The following is a 6,577-nucleotide window of genomic DNA, read 5'->3' on the forward strand; positions in this document are numbered from 1 at the left end:
AAGGCTGAGGCATAAGGATCACCGGAGCCCAGTAGGTCGAGGCTGCGGTGGCCGGGAGCATACCACTCCACTCCAATCTGGATGACAGAGTGAGACTCCAATTCAAAAAAAAAAAAAAAGTGATAAGCTAAGCTGGTGTCAAGATTAGCCCTAGAAGCAGGGTTGGGTTAGTGTAGAGGATAAATTTTACTTGGGGGATTAGATTTGAGGTTAGGATTACAGTTGGGGTCAAGTGTGAGCTGTGATTTGGGTTGAGGTTAAATTTGGGTTAGGCTTAAAGTTGTTATTAAATCCCATTGTAGGTTTTGAGGCTAAGTTCAAATTTGAGGCTCATCTCATTTCAGCTTCATCTGGAGGCCTCAGAGATTTCACTAGTTTCTCCACAGACACCACTATAAAGATTGTATTTCCCTGAGTTTGGGGGCACAAGACTCTAGTCATCTGCTCTCCCACCCAGGGAAAGTCCCAAACCAACTGCCAGCCTCCCCAAGAAAGAAACCGAATTTCATACAACCTCTGAAACTGAGATTGAAACCAAGATTGGCTCATCTCAAGGAGCATCCTTCAGCACATTTCAAACACATGTGATATCGAGCCTCAGCCTGGTCTTGCCCTTCCTTCCTCTCTGTCTCTCATGTCTCCCCATCACTCCTTCTTGCCTTCCCTTTTTTGTCCGTCAGTGTGGACAAAAAAGTTTCTTTCTTTCTGTTTATCATTGTTAATTACAATACCGTTTTATATTTTAATATAGCTTAGCTTGGGTCTTTCAGTCTGTCAGCTCATACCATTAGAGAAGCAGAAAGAGATAACAGTAAGGGAGAAGGACCCCCAGACAAAGAGGGACACATAAAAAGAAAGGAGCGGCAGCTTTGGCCCTCTCCCCACCTTGGGGAGGCGAATCTTCTCTTTCTTTCTCTCTCTCTCTCTCTCTCTCTCTCTAATTTACTTTTAAATAAACTATATTTTCAAATCTAAAAAAAAAAGAAGAAGAAAGGAGCAAGGACCAAGAGGGAAACCAACACTGACACAAGAGATAAGGTTAAAAGAACAAGAAAAGCTGGTTGGCCGGGTACAGTGGCTCACGTCTATAATCCTAGCACTTTGGGAGGCCAAGGTGAGAGGATTGCCTGAGCCAACAGGTTCAAGACCAGCCTGGGCAACTTGGCGAGAACTCATCTCTACAATAAATCAAAAAAATTAGCAGGCATGGCAATGCACTCCTGTAGTTCCAGCTACTTGGAAGACTGTGAGACTCCGACTCAAAAAGAAAAAAGAAAGCCGGACTCGGTGGCTCAGCCTGTAATCCCACGCCTTAGGAGGCTGAGGTGAGTGGATTGCCTGAGCCCGCTGGTTCAAGACCCACCTGGGCAACTTGGTGACACCTTATCTCTACAATAAATCAAAAAATTAGCCGGGTGTGGTAGCACACGCCTGTAGTTCCAGCTACTCGGAAGGCTGAGGCGGAAGTATCGCCAGAGCCCAGCAGGTCGAGGCTGCGGTGGCCGGGAGCGTGCCACTGCACTCCAGTCTGGGTGGCAGAGTGAGACTCCAACTCAAAAAAGAAAAGAAAAGAAAAGAAAAAAGCTAGGCATGGTGGCACACACCTGTAGTCTCAACTACTCGGGAGGCTGAGGTCGGAGGATCGCACTTGAGGCCAAGAATTTGAATCTAGCCTAGGCAACATAGATTGTCTCTAAAAAAACACAAAAAAGAAAAAACTAAGCTATAGACCAGAAATTTTTATTTTATTTAAAATTAATTTTAGAGACAGAGTCTTGCTCTGTCACCCAGGTTGGAGCACAACAGTGGGATCTTGGCTCACTACAGGCATCAAACTCTTGGACTCAAGTGATCCTCCTGCCTCAGTCTCCTGAGTATTAGGGACTACAGGCATGTACCACCATACCCAGCTATTATTTTATCTTATTTTTCGTAGAGACAGGGTCTCACCCTGTTGCCCAGACTGGTCTTGAACTCCTGGCCCCAAGTGATCCTCCTGCTTTGACCTCCCAAAGTCCTGGGATTATAGGTGTGAGCCACTGCACCCAATACACCGAGTTTTTTTTTTTTTTTTTTTTTTTGAGTCAAAGTCTCACTCTATCGCCCAGGCTGGAGTGCAGTGGCACACTCATGGCTACTCCAGCATCTACCGGCTGGGCTCAGTGCTGGGATTACAGGCTTGCACCACCACACCCAGCCAGACTTTTTTTTTTGTTTGTTTGTTTTTTTTGACTCAGAGTCTCACTCTTATTGCCCAGGCTGGAGTGCAATGGCACGCTCAAGGCCACTGCAGCCTTGACTTTCTGGGCTCGGGCAATCCTTTCACCTCAGCCTTCCAAGTAGCTGGAACCACAGGTGCACACCACCATGCCCGGTTAATGTTTTGATTTATTATAGACGCAAGGTCTCACCATGTGGCTCAGGCTGCTCTTGAACTCCTGAGCTCTGCCAATCCTCTCACCTCCACCTCCCAAAGTGCTAGGATTACAGGCATGAGCCACTGTGCCCAGCAGACCAATACATTTTTTAAAGAAATCCTTGATTTCTCCTCTTCCTTGATCACATCTGTTCAGCCACCATGACCTATAGGTTTTGCCTAAAACCTCTCTCTCCTTTCCATTCTCCTGTTGCTGATTTGCCACTGTCATCTTCTTGCTGGGTTATTGCAAAACCTTCCTGAATGAGCTCCATGTTTCTGGTTTTCTCTCCAGTTCTCTAACTCTCATATAGCTGAAAGCAAGCTTAGCTGCTCACCGCTTGATGCCAAACTCGAGAGACGAGAGATAGTGAAAGAATAGTGACTTCATTCCAAAAGCAAGCAGTTGGGAAAATGACCAGGCTCATGCCTCTGTAACAGACCATTTCTTGAGACTTAAATGAGGGGTTTAAGGTGAGAACTTGGTATGGGAAGCAAGCGGAAGTGACAAAGGGCATTGACCTAGGTGACTTGTTCTAATGATGTCTCAAATTATTTTCCTGTCTAGTATATGAACTGGAATCATCTTGGAGTTATAGATTCACTGCAACTTCGAGATCATCTCCAAGTGGAGGAGAATTCCACTGCCATCAGATTTGTTTCAAGATTAGCCCCTGGAACTTCTACACAAACACAAAATTAGATAAGTGAGCACAGTGCAAGGGAGTTTCATGGGGAAAAGGAGGAAAGAAACCTCTCAAGCATGTTTCAAGCCTACATTTTAAGAGGGAGAGAGAGAAGAGAAAAAATATTTAAAATGAGGTACTCAGTTACACTCCCATCCACTTTTCATGTATCTTCCAAGGCTTATTTTTCTAACTCACCAACCTAGGTGGATCTCTTTCTCACTTAAAATTTTTGGTGACTCCTTATCATATTTTAAAAATCCAAACTTGTTTTCTTGTTGTTTTTTTTTTTAGTTGGAGTCTCACTCTGTCGCCCAGACTGGAGTGCAGTAGCCGCTGCTGAGCTCCGGCGATCCTTCTGCCTCAGCCTTCCAAGTAGCTGGAACTAGAGGCGCACACTACCACACCCGGCTGATTTTTTTATTTAATGTAGAGATGAGGTCTCGCCAAGTTGCCCAGGTGGGTCTCGAACCCGCGGGCTCAGGCAATCCACTCACCTCAGCCTCCCAAGGCGCAGGATTACAGGCTGAGCCACCGAGCCTGGCTGTTTTCTTGGTTTTAAGTGCTTCAGGAAATACTTCAGCTCACCTCTGGAGCTTCACCTCTGCTCTTTGCATTTGTACCCAGCTGCACATCTCAGCACACTCCATTCTCTCTCTCATCTCCAGTCTTTGCACGGGTTCTTCCTTCATCTGGGGTGCTTCTTCCACCTTCTTTTCCTCCATAATGAATGCCTGAATCACCTCCAGGCCAGGTTTGATGGCTTTTCTGTGGACAGCCATAAGCCCACTGTCATGAAACTTAATCACACTTTATTGTCCTTGAGCTTCTGGACAACAGGGGTTCACTTTTCACATCTGTATCCCCCATGCCTTGGACAAGGTGCGCAATTAATGTTTGTGGAGTAGAAAGAAAGCTAAAGAAATGGAATAGGAACTGTTGGGAGTTCAGAATATGATACCCCAAAGTATGAAGCCTTGATATGCTGAGTATTTTGAACTAAAAAGGAATGGAAGGGGCCAGGCATGGTGGCTCACACCTATAATCCCAGCACTTTGGGAGGCTGAGGTGAGAGGATTGCCTGAGCCCACGGGTTCGAGACCAGCCTGGGCAACTTGGCGAGACCTCATCTCTACAATAAATAAAAAAAATCAACCGAGCATGGTGGTGCGAGCCTGTAGTTCCAACTACTTGGGGGGCTGAGGTAGAAGGATCACCTGAGCATAGCAGGTTGAGGCTGCAATGGCCAGAAGCGTGCCACTACCCTCCAACCTGGGTGAGAGAGTGAGACTCCAACTCAAAAAAAAAAAAAAAGAGAATGGAAGGCCTCAGAAGTAAAGTCTCTCTGACATTCTCCTGCCCTTCTGCCTCTTGATAGCCTTTCCCCTCCTGAGGCAAGCCCTGGAAACTAGAATTCCTCTTCCCCAAGGCAAATCATAGAAACTAGGCCTCGTCTTCCCTAAAACCAGGCATGAAAACTAGAACTATCACTCTAACTTTCCCTGGCTTTCTGTGTAAGAACTGACCATAGCCAGGTGCAATGGCTCATGCTTTTAATCCCAACACTTTGAGAGGCTGAGGTGAGAGGATTCCCTGAACCCACGGGTTCAAGACCAGCCTGGACAATATGATGAAACCTTGTCTCTACAGTAAATCAAAAAATTAGCCAGGCATGGTGGCACAGGCCTATAGTTCCAGCTACTTGGAAGACTGAGGTAGAAGGATAGCCTGAACCCAACAGGTCAAGGCTGCAGTGACCGTGAGCATGACTCTGCACTCCAGTCTGGGCGACAGAGCGAGATTCTAATTAAAAAAAAAAAAAAAAAGCTAGTGGGCTTGATGGCTCAGCCTGTAATCCCAGCGCTTTGGGAGGTTGAGGTGAGTGGATTGCCTGAGCTCGCTGGTTTGAGACCCGCCTGGGCAACTTGGTGAGATCTCATCTCTACAATACATAAAAAAATTAGCCAGGCATGGTATTGCGTGCCTGTAGTTCCAGCTACTTGGAAGGCTGAGGCGGAAGGATCGCCGGAGCCCAGCAGGTCAAGGCTGCTGTGGCCGGGAGCGGCCACTGCACTCCAGTCTGGGTGACAGAGTGAGACTCCAGCTCAAAAATAAATAAATAAATATAAATAAATAAAATAAAAATAAAAATTAGCCAAGCGTGGTAGCATGGGCCTGTAGTTCATTTAATTGGAAGCCTGAGGCAGAAGTATCGCCTGAGGCCAGCAGGTCAAGGCTGCAGTAGCTCTGATCATGTCACTGTACTCCAGCCTGAGCGACAGAATGAGACTCTTCGATTCAAAAAAAAAAGTCAAGACTGGTAAAGCATAAAAGGCTTTTGCAGAACCTCAGGTAGGAGAGGAAAACAGGAAAAATAGCTCATACACACTGGACTATTACATGCCTGAGGACACCAAAATCCCTCAGGAACCTTGTGCCTGAGACCGTCGGTGTGCCCATGCAACAGTGGGCTTTAGCCCCAGCACCAGCTCCTCTACAACACTCCAACTGAAATCATAACATCAATAACAGTAATCATAATATTTGAGATGGCCAGTTGGTGTTATATAAAATAATCATTAGAAATATTGCTTTTTTTGAACCTATAACTTGCAAGCTAAGTGAACTTACATTCTTGTACTGACTCCTGTACAAGAATGTTTATATCAATTTTTTTTATTTTTATTTATTTATTTTGAGTTGGAGTCTCATTCTGTAGCCCGGGCTGGAGTGCAGTGGCATGCACGCTCAAGGTCACCCCAGTGTCGACCTGCTGGGCTCCAGTGATTCTTCTGCCTCAGCCTTCCACGTAGCCGGAACTACAAGCATGCACTACTATGCCAAGCTAATTTTGTGATTTATTGTAGAGACAAGGTCTTAACATGTTGCCCAGGCTGGTCTCGAACCCACAGGCTCAGGTAATCCACTCACCTCAGCCTCCCAAAGCATGGGATTACAGGCTGAGCCACCGATCCCGGCTATAATTTTTTTCTTTAAAAAAAAAAATTCTTCTGTTATTTTTGAGTCGGAGTCTCACTCTGTCACCCAGGCTGGAGTGCAGTGACACAATCATGGCTACTGTAGCCTTGACCTGCTGGCCTCAGGGGATCCTTCTGCCTCAGCCTTCCAAGTAGCCAGAACAACGCACACACCACCACACCTGGCTAATTTTAAATTTATTTTAGAGATGTGGTCTTACCAAGTTGTCCAGGCTAGTTTTGAACCCCTGAGTTCAGGCAATCCTCTCATCTCCACCTCCCAAAGTGCTGAGATTACAGACACGCCACCACGCCCAGTCTTAAAATTTATTTTCCTTATTATGCAGAGGAATTACATCATAATTTTTTAAAACCCTACTGACACACACAACCACGTGGATGAATCTCACATACATAATGTTAACTGAAAGAAGCCAACACAGACGGCTCGGTGGCTCATCCTGTAATCCCGCGCCTTTGGGAGGCTGAGGTGAGTG

The sequence above is a fragment of the Carlito syrichta genome, unplaced genomic scaffold (genome assembly GCF_000164805.1).
Source record: "Carlito syrichta isolate Samal-C Ts95f unplaced genomic scaffold, Tarsius_syrichta-2.0.1 Scaffold309736, whole genome shotgun sequence".
In the NCBI taxonomy this organism is placed as follows: domain Eukaryota; kingdom Metazoa; phylum Chordata; class Mammalia; order Primates; family Tarsiidae; genus Carlito; species Carlito syrichta.